At 44.4% G+C, this 16,813-nt stretch overlaps 2 long non-coding RNA genes across 5 annotated transcripts in view; one reads left to right on the forward strand and one right to left on the reverse strand.

Annotated features, from left to right (window-relative positions):
* LOC116658295 overlaps positions 1 to 5,802 on the reverse strand; it is a 25,113-nt gene extending 19,311 nt beyond the window's left edge. Inside the window, exon 1 of the long non-coding RNA XR_004313623.1 lies at positions 5,436 to 5,802. This is a non-coding gene — a long non-coding RNA (uncharacterized LOC116658295). The remainder of the gene's footprint in view (positions 1 to 5,435) is intronic.
* LOC116658294 overlaps positions 1 to 8,839 on the forward strand; it is a 25,305-nt gene extending 16,466 nt beyond the window's left edge. For all 4 annotated transcript variants that reach the window (XR_004313620.1, XR_004313622.1, XR_004313621.1 and 1 more), the window contains one exon: positions 6,224 to 8,839. This is a non-coding gene — a long non-coding RNA (uncharacterized LOC116658294). The remainder of the gene's footprint in view (positions 1 to 6,223) is intronic.
* Positions 8,840 to 16,813: the final 7,974 nt, after the last annotated feature.

The raw sequence follows: 16,813 nt of genomic DNA on the forward strand, positions 1-16,813 counted from the left end.
CTCCAATGACTCAAGAAGCCCAGTGACTTCAGAGTCAAGTGGAAGTAAAACGGAATTTCAAGGAAAAAGAAGTATATTAATGGAAAGGTGAAGTAATATACTGGTGGTTGTACTCAGTGCTCTTTCCTTTCATTCTTCTCATCCATACACCACCAAACCTTCAAACTCTCCTGCATCCATGGTTTCTTTCTCCCTTCCTCTCTTCCTCTAAGGAAAGTCCTCCATGCTATCCTGGGATTTTGGAGTAGGTGTTCTTCTTTAGTCTGTCTTTCTTTTTTTTGGGATGGGGAGTGCGGTAGTGGTCTTGCGTCTTTCTTTCTTTCTAGTTCTTCTTTATCTCTTCTTTCGTCCTTTCTTCCTTCATTCCTTCTTCCTTCCTTCTTTCTTTCTTTCTTTCTTTCTTTCTTTCTTCTTTCTTCCTTTCTTCCTTTCTTCCTTTCTTCCTTTCTTCCTTTCTTTCCTTCCTTCTTCCTTTTTTTCTTTCTTTCTCTTTCTTTCTTATCTTCACTCCGTCAGAGGCCAGTCCTTCTACTGTGTTCTAGACCTGAGATGTCCAATATGGTAGCCGCCAGCCACAAGTGGCTATTAAGTGCTTGAAATGCATCTAGTCTGAACTGAAATGGGCTGTAAGTGTCAAATATTTAATATGAAAAAGGAATGTGAAATATCTTAATGATTGCTTATATCGATGGCATGTTGAAATGATAATATTTTGAATATGTCATACAAAATGAAATACATTATTGAAATTAGTGTTACTTCTTTCTTCTGACTTTTTCTGATGTGGTTACTAAGAAATTTAAATTTAAACTTATGGGGCTTGCATTATGTTCCCCAGGGTCTCAGAGACACTAACCTTCTAATAATCTCATTTTCCTCCTGTATCGTCAACCTTTTTTCTTTTTGTCTGGATCATTCTGTTAGCGCTTCACTTGTGCACATGGCTCTCCAAACAAAAGGAAACTAAAACCCTCCCTGGATCCCATGACCCTCATCAGCTTCCACCCTGTCTGTTTACCATTGTAGCCAAGCTTCTTGAAAGCGTTGCCTACATAAGTCTGCCTGCACTTCCTCATCCGCCCACCTCAGTCAGTGTTCTCCTGACACCACCCAAACCTGCTCTTGCTATAGCCACAAATGGCCTCAGCAGTGCAGAAGCCAAAGGGCATGCCTTTCCCGGCCATCTCTGCTGTGTTTGATGTAATTGATCACTCCCTGCTTCTCAAACTCTCTTCTCTTGGCTGTTTCCTAGGATGCCTGGATTCCACTCTGGTTATTCCTGCTTAGTCTCTTTTGTTGGACTTAGGTCTTTCATTCGACCTCAAAATGCTCGTGTTCCTCACACTTTTATCCTGGTCCTTTCATCATGGTGTATTGTTTCCCTAGACCATCTTCTTCAGTCTCATGATTTTAAGTACCATTTATATGGATGAATCCCAATCTCAAGGCACCTACCACAGACTCGGAAATACCCTGACCTCTTTTCTGCATCCAACCCCTCATCCAAGTGCCTGCTTGACTCTTCCTCTAGACATCAGGCATCCCAAACTTAGCATGTCCAGAAAGGAACTCTTAGGCTTCTCTTTCAGATTGTGTTCCTTTCCAGTCTTCTCCATCTCAGGGGAGGATATTACTTTCCACTCAAGTTCCCATGTAAGAAACTTGGGAGTTATCTTCAATTCCTACCCTCTCTTCCACCAGGCAGTCTCAATTAAACCTCAGAAATGTTTCTCAAGCCCATCAGTTTCTCTCCACACCCCTGGTCCAAGGGGCCATCCTTTCTTCCTGAACGACTGCACTTGTCTCTGGACTGGCCTTCTTGCTCTTGCTGCCACAATCTCCCCATTGCAGCCGGAATGACCTTTAATAATGTGAATTAGACCATGTCACTCCCCTGCTTAAAACCCTTTGATGGCTTTCCGTGAACTTAAGAGAAACTCGAAGTCCTTAATGTGGTCTGCAAGGGTCTGCTTGGTAGGCGGCTGCCCACCCCTACACGCATGTCCACCCCCCACCCCCGCCCCACCCCCGCTCTGCTGGAGCCAGCTGGCCCTCTGCCAAGCCCTTAGATGTCTACGGCGAGTCTGCCTGAGGGGCTTTCTGTACCGTGGTCCCTCTGCCTGTTCTTCCTCTGGCTAACACCTCCAGCATCCTTCACATCTCAGCTTGAATAGCACTGGTATCTGTGGTTAGCTCTATTCAGCATCTCACACGTTGGCTGGAAAGTCTAAAGGCCGTTCTATCATAATTCTCCTCTTGCCAACAGCCTTCCATCTATCTAGTGTCTTTCTGCCGGCCATGACATGGTGGCAGGACCCACAAGGTGGGTAGGGTCAGAGCCACAAATGCGAACCCAGTGCCTTGTCAGTGTTCCACGTTGCTCACCCTCCTGCCTCCTTCTCTCAGCCCTTTCTTGTTTTCCCTGACTGCTAGGAAGTGGGGAGCTGGAGAGCAAACTTCAGTCTCTCTGGTGTGTTTTAGATTAGGAGGGCCAGGAAGGTCTCTCTAAGCTAAGAAGAGGAAGAGGATCATAGGAATATTGGAAGAAAGAGTATTTCAGGCAGAGGGAGGAGCAAGGGCAAAGGCTTGGTGAGTTTAAGGAATGGGAAGCAAGCAGGGGAGGTTGGAGGAGGAGGCAGACAGGAAGAGTGTAAGCCTGGTTGGGGGTCACTGGCTACTGTGTGACAAGGGGGTGGAAAGGGACCCCGGATAGAAGCCTCAACGAGTGTCAGGAGCCTCTCGGGCTAGTGTGAGAGGGAGGCTTGTAGCCTGAGCCAGGTTATGCCAACAGAGATGAAGAGAAGTGGTTTTATCTGAGATATACTTTCGAGGGAGGATCAACAAGGCTGGTCAGTAGGTTGAAGGTAAGAGGGGCTAAGGCTCATGTATTGAGATGGTGAAAACTGAAGAATTTGAATTTGGGCTGGATAAACTATGCATATGCTAGTCTGAAGTTCAGACAGAAGTCAGAAGCTAGAGATGTATGTTTCAGAGTCATCAGTGTATAGATGGTATTTAAAGCCACAGGGACAGATGAGAAAGTCTAGGGAAGGAGGGTAGAGAGAAATGAGAAGAGGACCGAGGTGGAAAACCTGACATTGAGAGATGAGTAGGAGGAGTGGAGCCAGTGAAGGGCAGTGAGAAGGGATGGCCAGAGAGGTGGGAGAAAAACCAGGGGAGGGTGGGTTTCATGATCCAGGAGAAAGCAATGTTTTCAGAAGGGGGACCATTCCCTGCATCAAATACCACTACAAAGATGATACAGATGAACCCAAAAAGTGTCTCTAGCATCTGACTCCATGAAGGTTTTTGATGACTAAGAGGTTTGAGCAGAGTGGGAGGGGAGTCTAGGTAATACTTTTAAGAATTTTATTTTTAATGAATAGCCAAGATTCAGTGGCCAAGAGAGGTGCTTTTTAGTAGATGGGAGTCAGCAGAGCCTATTTGCTTGCTGATGGGAGAGATCCAGAAGAGGAAGAGAGATGAATGAGGCAGGAGAGTAAGACCCAGGTCTAACCCACCCCTAAAACCAGTGCTTTTAATATCTGTTTACAGACTGACTGTCCCCATGGTCATTGCCCACTCCTCTTTCATCTGGAAATCAGCTTGGAGGGTGTGCATTGATTCCTGCAGGTCAAAAAACAGTCTTTTGTGGGGGTTTCTCCTTGCCTGGCCTTCTGAGTGACCTCCGCAGACAAGCCATGGTCAGAGTTACCCAGAACCAAGCAGGGATGCTTTGGCTTGATGAAGCACATCCCGCAAACGGGCTCAGGACCGGCAACTTTCCCTTTGAACACAATATAAATGCTACTGTGGACCTCAGAGGTTAATCCATTACAACGAAGCAATTAAACGTAGGGACTGTTTGGAAGATAAAAAGCAGCGCGTAATAACCAGTTCAGAAAACCCAGCCATGATCGATTTCGATAATTTCCTCTGACTTTGCGGAGCCACGTCTGGTGACCCGAGGCAGGAGGGTGGGACTGCCGGTGGTGTCAGAAATGCGAGGGGGGGATGATTTTTATTAAATAAGTTACTTCTGAAGCGTTGGCCTCTCTGGCTTCCTCCTTCTCTCTCCAGAAGGTCATTTGCCAGCTGGTAATGCATTTAACCCTTACACATACAGTCAACCTCGTGTTAGAGGCAGTGAGATCGTTTTACAAAGGGAAGTGAGCTAAACCGCTTTTTCTCCTCCTAGCTGCGATTCTCAGTTTTGAATGTGGACTGCTTGCCCTCTGTTGTAAAATTGGTTTCATTGCTTCAGTTGCCTACCCACCTCTGGCAGATTTTTGTGCAGATTATTGAGAAACACGATGCTTAGCTCGTCCGATTCATCACTGAAGTTCTTTACCCATAAGAAAGAAGAAAATGCTCATACAAGGCTGGAGCTGGGATAAAAATCCTCAGACCTTAGTTTATTATTCCTTGGCTCTGTTCTCTGCACCTCTCTCTAGCTCACAAAGCCTGTCGCCATCCTGAATCATTCAGCCCATAGACATTCCTGGGGCACCCCCTCTGCCTGCAACACTGTACTTGGTACCAGGGGGCATATAAATGTGTAACCACGTGGCCCCTGACCTCTGGGAACTGGTCCCTGCTCTGTTTCAGTGGGGAGTCCGATGAGGCTGCTGACACAGTCATTTTAGAAGATTGTTTTCTCTGCGCCAAATTGCCCTGTCTCATTAATGACAGGCTCAATTTCCATCAGGTTCTTTGATGGGTCTTGCAAAGCGTCCAAGAGGGAGCTTCCTTCCAGCCCAGAATCGTAATTCCCTGCAGATATGTGTTGGCATCCGCCACTCAGGAATATAATGATGTTAATTTTAAGAAAAAGCAAACACAAATATAGCAGTGATCAGGAGCCCAGCCGCAACTCTCTTCAATGGAGGGATTAATTCATTAAGTGATCTGCACCACCCTCCCTTTCCCCCGAAGGATTTAAGGAGACAATTGTCCGTTTCAAAGGGCTATGATCTCAGATTTGCAGACAGGAGACTGAGGTGAGTCCCAGCTCTGATTATTTGAGCTCTGCCCCGTCTCAGTCTGGAGGACCCAGGTGTCATTAAACTCTCTGTCCTGCCTGCTTCACGGGGCTGGTGGGAGAATGAAATGAAATAATATGCATGAAGGACTTTGTTAAGGAATAAAGCGTGATGTCCATTTTAGCTATTATTTCAGAAACCAAAGTTGAGAAGAGATACAAATTTGAATCTGGGAGGAATTGTTCTTTTTTTTAATTGAAGTATAGTTGATGTACAGTGTAAGTTAGAAGTGTAATAAATAGTGATTCATAATTTTCAAAAGTTATACACCATTTATAGTTATTGTGAAATATTGACTATATTCCCCGTGTTGTACAATATATCCTTGTAGCTTATTTTATACATAATAATTTGTGCCTCTTAATCCCCTACCTCTATCTTGCCCTTCCCCACTTGTCTCTCCCCGCTGGTAACCACTAGGTTGTTCTCCGTATCTGTGAGTCTGCGTCTTTTTTGCTATATTCATATTCACTAGTTTGTTGTATTTTTTTAGGTTCTGCCTATAAGAGATATCATACAGTATTTGCCTTTCTCTGTTTGATTTTTTTTCATTTAGTAGGAGGAATTTTTCCATAGAGCTAGTTGGTAGGTCATTTTTTTTTTTCTCTCATTTCTTCTCTGTTTGCATCTCAGAGAATTAGTAACCAGATAGGAAGGAAACGCCATTATTAGAATATAGGCTGTCTGGGTGGCTTGGTGGGGGGTGGGTGTTCCAGCCCAGGCATTTTCAGTGGTGTGGTTTCCAGGACTCTGATTTGCATACCTGCAACTGTCTAGCCCGCTGATGACAAAAATACACCCAAGGGATATATATTAAGCTTTGGCTGGCCAGGGTGTCTTCCATTTTTACCTTGAAGCTCATTCCTTTGGGTGAAGGCACGGAGTCTAAACAGATAGTTCCAAAGAGTGCTCAACTCTAAGGTCTCTGTAGAGTCTGAACATCAGAGGACCAAGCGTGGCCTCTGCCACCACCAGCTGTCCTCCCTGAGAGGTGTCGTCTGCATCTGACAGGACCTGGCAAGAGGCTCATTAGGCTGTATTTTGTGAAATCCATGTTAGAAATTTCTTATTTGAAAATGAAACATGTATGTATATGTGCATCCACACATATACATATCCATATACTTATTTTTTAAATCTCTAATCTTTTCTTTTTGTTTGTTTGTTTATTTATTCACCAGGTGTTGGTGTTGACCAATCGTCTGTGCACCAATGAACCAACTGGTTGTTCACCAAAGTTCTTTAAAAGAGTTTCTCAAAGAGAGGGCCATTGAAGGACCACCTTCAAGGAAATGACTTGCTTTGTTTATTGAGATGGTAGACCCTTGCCTTTGAGACCCATCAGATAAGACTCTCTGAAGATGGGGCCCTGGAACCTACATCTGTAACAAGCTTCCCAGGAGGACATCAAACACAATCAAGTTTGAGAATGCTTCTTTAAATACTGTCCAGGGGAGTTCGGCAGTTTCTGTCGCCATGTCTCTCAAGTTCACAGTTTCTGGGCTGGCATTCTTGATTTCATTTCAAGAAACTGGATCAACTCTTATTAGCTCTACATCTACATCTTGAGCTTTGGTAGACCCTTAACCAATTTCACTTTTATTCTTCTTGGCCTGAAGATCATTCTTCCTTCCAGATAGAACAAAAGCAAAGCAGGAGTCTGAGAGCTCTGCTCTCATTATATCTTCCTTCAAGCATACAGCTCTGAAACCAGCCCCTGCACCTCTCTCTGACTCTGCAATTAGTCTGTGCCTGCCTCCCCCCCCAACAAAAAAAAAAAATCACTTTTGACTCTTGAATTGTCACTAACCTCACTCATTGTGGACCAGGGTGACCAACCGTTCTGGTTTATTTAGATCTCTCCCAGTTTTAGCACTGAAAGTTCCATATCCTGGGAGTCACTTCAGTCCCAGGCAAACTAGAATGGTTGGTCACCTTGTCAGGACTATGCTCCCTTGACACTTTTCTTCTAGGTAAGCCAATCTTGTACATATACTCTTATTATATTCATGTCCAATTTAATGTTCATCTGTTGCCCTGATTTCTTTAGTACAATTCTGAGAGCTTTCTGTGCAGGAAAACTGATTTATCTCAATGGCATTGCCTTTTATTTATTTTTAAAACCAGGTGGAGATGTCACTTGACTTCTGCTGAACGAAAAGATACCTGGGACTTTCCACTGAAGCATCCTAGGTGTGGACCCAGAGCTGCCCCAGGAACTGGCTGTGCTTTAGCCTTTCTGTATTGAGCAACACATCAACCTTCTTGCTTGCCTTATCTTTCAAACAAGGTCATCCTTTTGATGTCTTAGATCCTTTGTGTCATTTTCTTAGTCAACAGTTGGTTCCGTATGGTTTAGAATTCATCTGCAAATAGGGAGAGAACCAAGTATTAAGCCAACTAGTGCTTAAAGTGAAGCTTAACAAGCCACCAAGTGCTCACAAGGGTACCCAAATATCTCCAAGCTGATCCCATGCCTTCTGCTAATATCCCCCTCCCTGCACCTCTTGCTTTCGCCCTCTGATGTGGGTGGTTCGAATGTTATTTTGGGAAGAAGCTGAAACCACAAGAAGGCTGTTTTGTATTGAGTTAAGAAAGGGGATTTCTTGAGATCTGTACTTGTCTTAGTCAGAAGGCACACGTTTGCAACAGACTTGGGACTATACTGTCTGTCTCCTCTGTCATTCTTTGGATTCAAATGGATAGTAAAGTTCTCAAAAAATTATTTCAAGCCGGGCCAACTTTTAATTTTTTTTAAAGTTACACCAGGTCCCCTACAATTTAAAAAGGATCTAGGAATCCGTACCACTGGCTAAAAATAAATAAAACCCCCAAATTAACCATTTGACCTACTTGAGGCATTTCCCTCTTTTCTTTCACTTGGGGATCAAAAGAAGGTTTTCCATCACAGCAATAACTGCCTCCCTACTCCTTTTTAAGAACTTCCCAACCCTCGTGAGACCAGTTTCCTGCCTGGCCCACAAGGCCACAGAATAATCCTCCAAATTCTAGCATTTGCCAGATGCTCTGATCTTGGCATGTCCCATTACCTCCATCTTGGTGGTGTTGTCCATGCCCTGCAGCTGACCACAGCCTCCTCCGACCACAGCACACCCTCCCTCCTGTCCTCATCCCCTCTCCTCACACATGTGTTTTCCAGCAACCTTTCCATAGCATGTCTATGAATGTTAACATCGCTGTTTAGCTCCTTGACTTGTGTTACCCAGCCTCCTTTTCTAAAAAAAATGTCCCCTTCTTTTGAATTCCAGTTTTAAAATTCATCCCCCTTAGTTGTAAGATCCATCCCACTAAGACATGGGGGTCCCTAGGAGAACATAGTCCATGAGATCATCTGAACTCTTCATTTAGGCATCAAACCAAAGGCTATCTTAGTTTGCAAGTAAGATCTCCTCTGTCTTTTCCAGATACAAGAATACTTTTAAACTCCACCTGGAAATGCTTAAGAAAACCCTAAGAACACTAAAAGCCCAATACTGATTGGAATAAATCCTCAGATTAATTTTTCATGGTGGAACCAAAGGAAGAAAGGTGCTGCCTTTCAAAACTATAGTCATGCCACCTCCTAGAAGGCAAGCAGGCCTTCTGTTAAGCAGGGAACTGCTCTTCTTTTTCTAAGAAAACACTTTTTAAAAACTTTGATTATATGTCATGTTTTATTTATATCGATGCATTTGAATCAAAGAGAGGCCTAAAATGGTTTTGCACACTATTTACAGTAGCCAAGACCTGGAAGCAACCTAAATGTCCACCAACAGACTGGATAAAGAAGCTGTGAGATACACACACACACACACACACACACACACACACACACACACTGGAATATACTCATCCATAAAAAAGTGAAATCTAAAATAAAAAAAGGACACAAATGAACTTATTTACAAAACAGAGAGACTCATAGACATAGAAAACAAACTTATAGCTACCAGGGGAGAAATGGGATGGGGAGGGATAAATTGAGAGTTTTGGATTAGCAGATACTAACCACTATATATAAAATAGATAAACAACAAGGTCCTACTGTATAGCACAGGGAGCTATATTCAATACCTTGTAATGGCCTATAGTGAAAAAGAATAAGAAAAGGAATATATATGTATGAATGAATCACCATGCTGTACACCAGAAACTAACATAATATTGTAAATTGACTATACTTCAATAAAATATAAAAAATAAAATGGCCTTGCATAATTTTTGTGAAAATTTCAGTGTCTTCTGGGTTAGCCTAAAAGGGCTCACCACTGGGGAAGGGGAGGTAAGGGCAGGCAGAGGCTTGGGGAAGAAAGGTGATGAGAGAAGAACCCTGATTTGTGCAGGATCCAGAGCCACCATTTTGGATGGTAGGCATCCAAGCCCTCATGAAGGACTTAGACAACCAACTGTATTATCTGATATCATGCCTGAGGCACCAGGATGGTTCATATGTGAACGACAAGGGCATATTTTTCTCCTCTAATCCAAGACCTAAAGTCATGTCTCTTTGGCTTCTTTTCCCTGGGTCCATATCTGGTTCTCAGCCCTCTGATAGTGGAGGGGCACACAAAATGAAGAACCCCAGAGACAGAGAACATTGGCCAAGTTCATGCCCACTTCACCTCCTCCCATCTGAAGCTCACTGCCCACAGCGGAGGTCGAACTCTCCCAAGGTGCCATGATTTCAGGACTCTTCCCCGTGGACATGGCAGAGGGGTGAGAGAATTAGAGAAGCCACCTGGAGAAGAGTGGGAGGCACTGAGCTACTTCTGGAAGTGAGAGAGTATGGCTAATATTATGTTAAGGTAGAGACTCACATCCGTGGGCTGTGATTCAGAGCATGGCACCTGTCCCCATGGAAATATGGGATATGGTGGGACAGTGACTAAGAGGATGAGGCTAAGGCTAAAGTCTTGGTGAACACAAAATATTCACCTTGTTTCCATCAGCTTGTATGACTAATTCTAAACTAATAGCAAACATTCCCATTAATTGGGTTGGGGCTTCTAATTTGCTGGCCAGCTTAGGTAGGGAAGAATGGGTCTGAGATGGTAATAAAAAATGTTCAGGTCCTGCAGGTCATAAGGCTGGAACAAGAGGGAGGGATAAAATTGTCATCTGTAAGATGCCACAGGCTCCATCTTTCCCCACCAGGGAGACTGACCTCAGTCAGTCCTCTTTAGTGTTCCTGCTCAGGCAGAACTGGGAAAAGAAATTCATCTGCAGCAATTCTGCAAAGACATCTCTGATATCCCCGGGAGAGGGTCATATTTTCATACAGCAGCAGGAAATTCTCAGATGAACTGCTCATTGCAGACCCAGGCATGCCTTTGGCTAGTTGTCACCCAGCCATTCTGATATATTGCTTGAACATATTGGTTTCCTGGCTAGATTTATTGCACTGAATACATTTACAATAGGTACAAGTCAGTTCAACACTGGCTCAAACAATCAGGAGGGACGCCAGGACCAACTGGATGGAGGCCCCACCCAATCAGAATGGATGCCACCGCCAATCAAAATGGAAGCTGGACGTGAGCCATTGATAGCACCACACCTGTGCAGACCAGATGAGGGGCAGCCCAGTTCTTGGGAAAAGTCATTCCAACAGGAGCCTTCCGCTAGTGAGAATTTCAGAAAGTATGAGACGCTTGTTGAGTTTGTGGTTCTTGAAATCCTTGCAAGAGGTGCCTTCAGGCAAGGCTGGTCTTCTCAGCGCGTTCTTCGGGAGGGTAAGTCAGCAGCCAGAGCTTGGCCGGGGGCCACCACTTTTCTGGTGAGAACTTTCAAGCAAATGTGTGTGTGTGGACGAGGGTGGAGGCAGAAAGTTACTCGCCAAGGTTTAGCTCGAATTCCCTCCAGTCGGTTCGGGGGGCCGCATGCGCCCTCACGCCCACGTGCGGATGCTCGCACTCCGCGCTGGCTGGTGCCGTCAGGGTCCGGGGGAGCTGCGCGCAGGCGGAGCCAGCGGCTGGCAAAGGCACTGCTCCTTGTGTTGTGAGGGACGTGAAACCCACCGTCCGACAGGCAGCCCGCAGAGCTGCCCCGATGCGAGAGGCTCGCCTTCGAGCCCACATTCCACTGCCGTGCACGGATTAATATGGCTTTGAAAGGGCTTTTCTTGCTTTCTTTCAAATTTAATATGAGAGTATATGAGGAAGAACATGGTAGCAATTAGCTGCTGCCATGAATTTTATGAGCAGTTTGCTAGAAACCACATTAATGACTCCACAGGTACTGCTGAGATCAATTTTGCTATGTTTTTCTTTTTCTTTTTTTTTTTTTCCCCCTCTTTTCCCCCCTTTCCCGCTTTAAAAGGCTAGTCTAAAGCTCCACGATGGTAGCAGGTAGGTGGTCCCAACAGCTAAAGTTCTCTCTTCCAGGACAGGTAGCCTGGCATATCCCCACCTTGGATCCTGCACAGAGCCTGCCAGGTGGGTCTAGCCTCATCCTGAAGCCTGGAGCAGCTGGAAAGACGGGAAATAGTCTGGCTTGGGTTCTGACAGGTGGAGAAAAATCCTTGTGAGAAGTGTCCACAGTGAAGTTGCTACCAAAGAGAAATAAACTGTCCTGTATGTTTCTCAATTTTAGCAAAGGGAATTCAAATAAAACACAGGCATCAGCGGGGGGTGGGGGGGTGGGGGGCTGGGGAGGAAGGTGAAAAGTCTTTATAAATTCAGGAAGAGTGGAGGTGGTTTAAAAATATTTCACCTGAAGCCGAGGACAAGGGATGGTATCGCATAAAGGGACTGGATGCAAGAAGCAAGTCTCTGCACAGCTTCTTGGGAACACGTGACGAAGCCAGCTGAGGTCTGTGTTCAAAATGGATCCAGAAGATTGAAAGAAACAAAAATAAGTTCTGTGCCAAGTCACCAACTTTGATCAAGTCATGAAAGGAGGCCCTGTAAACATAAAACTGGTGCGATACAGTCCCAGCCGTAGAATCGGTGGGCAGGAAAGGTAAATGAAAACCCAAACAACAACAACAACAACAACCAAGCAAGAAATGCCTGAGTCTGCCTGAGGGAAGAATGAAGGTGGTGAGACCATCGCTTTGATTTCTGATCCTTGTCCATGACATGAGGCGTTAGCAAGGGAGAGGGCTTCTGGAGGAAGCCAGGGCCAGATGGAAGGCTGAGGCTTCTTCTGTGATTAAGAAGAGCCAAGGCCCCCTGTGGGTGAGAGGGGTAATCCCAGCGGCCCCTGGAGAACAGCTGGTGCACACCGTTCCATGTCGACGGAACTGAACTGGCTTAAAGTCCAGGAAGCTTTTGGGCTTTTGACTGCAGCAGTGATTCAGGATGCCCATAAATGAAGATCTGATTAGCACCTTTTCCCCCCTAAATGACAGTGGTTTGTTTGTGTTCCTTAATCTCAGAGGTTTTCCCGAAGCAGCATCTCTTTGACTGATCGGAAGGAGAAAATCCATGATAAGGCATCGTTCACAGGGGCCTGACTCTAACTCACTGGAATGCTGGGCACATCTGACTCTTGGCAGTTTGTTTGGATGATGGAAAGGATACCATCCAATATCATCTGATAGAAACAGGATCAAATGGCCTGTGCTCTGATATTTCCTGATGAAAACATTGTATTTTAGCTCAGAAATGAATATTTCAATAATAGAGAACCAGACTTAGTAAACTGGGCTCACTGAAAATATTCCCCATTTAAAGCTTTTTTCAAATTTGGGTTCAGCTCTTTTTTTTTTTTTTTTTTTTTTTAGAGTAGGCCATCTTATCAAACTTCTCATGCCTTAGCTAAATAATGTCAAATTTAAAAGGGGCTGGAACAAACGTGTGAAGGAGTTAAAATAGCATCGTTGGTTTAAAACAGTCATCTGATTTAAATGTAAATGTAATTTAAAAATGTCAACAAGGGCAAAAGAACCCTCCGACCTCTCAACTAAAGCAAATCAAACACAAAGTCAATGTTAAAAGAAAAAAAGAACTAACGCAGGGGCCGTGAATTCTCATTGTACTTTGTTTTTTAAACTGTGCATATGTTATGTAAACACTTTTTGCTGTTTTTCACAATAAAAGAGTTTACAAAATTGACTTGTTGGAACCATGAGCTAAACTTCCCTCCTACACGTGTGTGCACACGTGCGCGTGTGCACATAGACACACACACACAGACACACACACGTTTAGTTAGTATTAGTCGATTCCTCATAAAATGTCTAGTTTGGGCCCTGATAATTTGAGTGACACAGAGAGTCAGGAAAATAATGAGAGAGAACCCAGTGAGGTTGAGGGAACTCTGAAGACACTGGCACCATTTAACCCTGAGAAGACAAGGACCCAGTTGATTTAATAATGGCCTCCCAGTTTATGGAGAGTTTTTATGCAGAAGATGGTGTCCAGCTGTTTTTCATTTCTCATGAAGACAGAAAAAAAAGAAAAACAAAACGGAGGGGCTGGAATTGCATCAGGGAAGATTAGGGTTGGAGATGAAGGAACAAGTCCTGGTTGAAGGGTTGTGAGACATTGAAACAAACCACCAAGGATGATTATGAAATCCCCATCTTTGGAATTCTTAAATGAATATGATCTGCGTGAATCAACGTGCTGGATCGGTTTAGCTATCTGCCTGCGACAAGCAGAGGGATGGCTGAGCCCGGGGTTTCTGTAGGCCAGGTCCCCCAGGGGCCCGGGACTCTGTGTTGAGCGTATTGCATGTGGCAGGGAACCCAGTGCATGGAGCCAGGAGCCTGCTGCCTCGTGGCAAAGTCGCCGGTCTGTGTGCTGGGTAAGCTGATCCTTCACGTTCCTGTCGACTCGAGCGGCTCCAGAGCTGTTTAGGATCCTTCTGCCTGCCAACTGCCACCTTGAAATAGGAAAAAGTATTTTAAACAAATCCTCCAGGACTCGCACGCTGAGAGTGTATTTGCAAGTGCTCAGAATACATGGTCACCGGACACCTCGTAGAGGCAACTGAAACTGATTAGCGCAGCAGGGAACCCCATGGAAAAGGGTTGTGGCCAGCGGGGAGATGGGGATATTAAACTTATCTCCTCTCTTTTCCTTTTTAAAACGTTTTCTTGACATAGAAGCTAAATGTTCCTGATGACTCGGTTCCTCTCTCTCTCTCTCTTTCATTTTTCTTCCTTGACTTCTTTCAAGCTTTTTTTTTTTTTTTAGCTTAAAAACAAAATATTCAAAATATGACAATTAGATCTTATGGATGCTGAGAGGCAAACCCAGAGAATTTGAAGGAGGCAATTAAAAAAAATTTTTTTTAGTTAAAAAAAAAAAAAAGCCCTGAGCTTTGCTTTACTTATAAAAGGATACTTTTACTTGTGTCTGTTTTAAATATATTTTGTAAGGTGATGAAACACCCCAGGGAACAGAGCTGTATGTGAAGAGATTTGTGTGGAAAGGAGGATTTTTAAAACTTTTTTTTTTTTTTTCATCTTCCCAAAGCAGCCCAGCCTCGTACTTCAAAAGAACTGAGCAGAACTTCTACCTAGGGGATGCCTCGCCTCCCCTGGCGGGCTTGGTTTCCATACCATGGTTTTTCTGGAAATGTCCTCTTTCCATACGCTACCTCTGAGTCACGCCTCATCGAGAGCGATGATTATCATCTCCTCTGGACGTTCGGATGCTGCTGAGAATCGGGAAGATATTTTGAGCCCTGGAATTCGGGCTCTGCCACATGTTTGGATTAACCACTAGTTAAACCTCGCTAAGGCAATATTTTTCTTTGCAGTTAGTTTTTATACCAAACAAGGTTTGTAGTAATTGGATGCCCTACTTGAGCAAAACTGTTTACCAGAAAATAAATCACTCCTGGCATTAAGAAAACACAAGCCCAGGGATTCGCCCGCACAGCCTCATCCCGTTCATTTCTCATAAACCTGGCCCCAGACATGTGCGTTCTCATCGACGATGACTTATGCTTTGAATTGTGGTCTCTTTATTTCCATGCCCATTATAATGCTTACCTAAACATTTTCCTCTGTTTAGCTGTGGTGCTTCTGGTAATGACTTCGATTTGGCTGCTGGGAAGCATCTGCCAGCCTTTAGCAAGGCCTATGGAAAAAAAGAGGGAGAGGGAGGGAGGGAGGAAGATTGATTGAGGAAGGAAGGGGAGAAAGGGAAGGAGGGAGAGAAGAAAAGAGACATACTTTTTTCATGAGTGGCCGTAGAATTACAGAGAATCAGAACTTGAAGCAACGTCAGGGTTGTCTGATTTGGCCTTTGTGATCTGCAGATGAGTCCCTAGGCACATGTCTGGCTCTGGGTACCAGAGGAGGCAGAAAGGAGGGATGTGAACTCAGGTCTGCCAAGTCCTGTTGACCTTTGCCCCACACTGGGGTTTCTTCTGTCCTCTGGTAGACTTCTTTTCCTCTGGAGACCCTGGATGCCTAAATAAGAGGTTAGAAAAGCAAGATATAGCCAACCAAGTTCCCTTGGGAAGAGGATAATGGAACCCAGCTGAAGTCGCCAGTCTTTCCATCAGGATAACTGAGAGTCAGCACATCCCAGACACTGCTGATACAGGGCTGTGCCTCCTAGGAACTGTCCTGTCCAAATTCTGGCAGTCACTTCATGCCAAAGTGATGCTGGAAGAAGCTATTAGTAATGCCAAAGTCAGGGAAAACAGAAAAATGATTTTAAAAAAATCAGTTTGTCCAATTTTGAGGATTTTGTTGAAATTCTTATTAAAAAATGGAAGAACACCCTCCCTTTGAGTAATGTTTCATTTACTCTACAGACCTCAAGCCAGAGCTAGTAGCTCTCATCATTTGGAATAAATCTAATTGGGTTTCTACCAATAAGAAGGTCTGATCCAGTTCTGCTCATAAACCATAAATAAACACTATAAAAGGGGAAAACACCCCCAAATAATCCGAAAGATTTAGAATTAGCTCCCCATCATTGCTTCAACCTGACTTTTGTATATTGGAATATTTTCGGAGCATTTGCTGCTAATGTGTGTTTTTGGCAATAGGGGCAAATTCATGGGTTTTGAGAATCCAAAAATGAGTTGTTGAGCATGAGAAGATTTAGTCATTAGTGCAGCAAAAAAAATTTTTTTTCCTTCCAGGTAGACTTTTTCCTTCTCTTTAACTGAGTGCTGTCATTTGTCAGCGAGACTGGGGTCATGAAAGTAACTTCAAGGGAGTTCCCCTGGTTTGCTTGTTTCAGTGATAAAGCCATTCACATGGAACCACACTGAACTTGGATTCTAGTGTTGAAACCACTTCTTTAGGCCTAATTTGCATAGGCTAGAAATATCTTGAGAGCTGGGGCAAAAGTTTTGAACTGATGGCATTATGTAGCATTTTTCTTTGCAAACATTAGTTAATAAATACAGTGATGAAGGAATCCATAAATGAAGGAAGGCCAGAGTGAATCATTTCATAGTGCAGTATGACTTAGATGTTCCTGTGCACATCCCCATTCAGTGGTGACTGTGGGGTCCTTGCTGTGTGAACACGCTGCGAGATGCACAGGGTGAGATGTGTGCGTAGTAGCAGAAGCTTTCTATCCTCAGGGAGCTTCCACCCTGTGCAGGGCAGAGCTACTACAATCCCCAACCTTTCCCTCTTGGTGACATCATGGATCAGGCCAGCTATGGGGTCCCCATCATCCCCAGGGGTGCCCCACCACTCGTAAGAGGCCTGGGTTCCTCTCTCTTCTCCCTACAGGCCTTTACTCCATCCTTCTCTGTCTCCCTTTCCACCCACTTCCGATGTCAACCTGGCTGGAAGACCAGTGCTGATGGGTCTGATTCTTCATCTATTTGACAGTTACTGAATATTA

This window comes from Camelus ferus, chromosome 20 (genome assembly GCF_009834535.1).
Source record: "Camelus ferus isolate YT-003-E chromosome 20, BCGSAC_Cfer_1.0, whole genome shotgun sequence".
Classification (NCBI taxonomy): Eukaryota; Metazoa; Chordata; class Mammalia; order Artiodactyla; family Camelidae; genus Camelus; species Camelus ferus.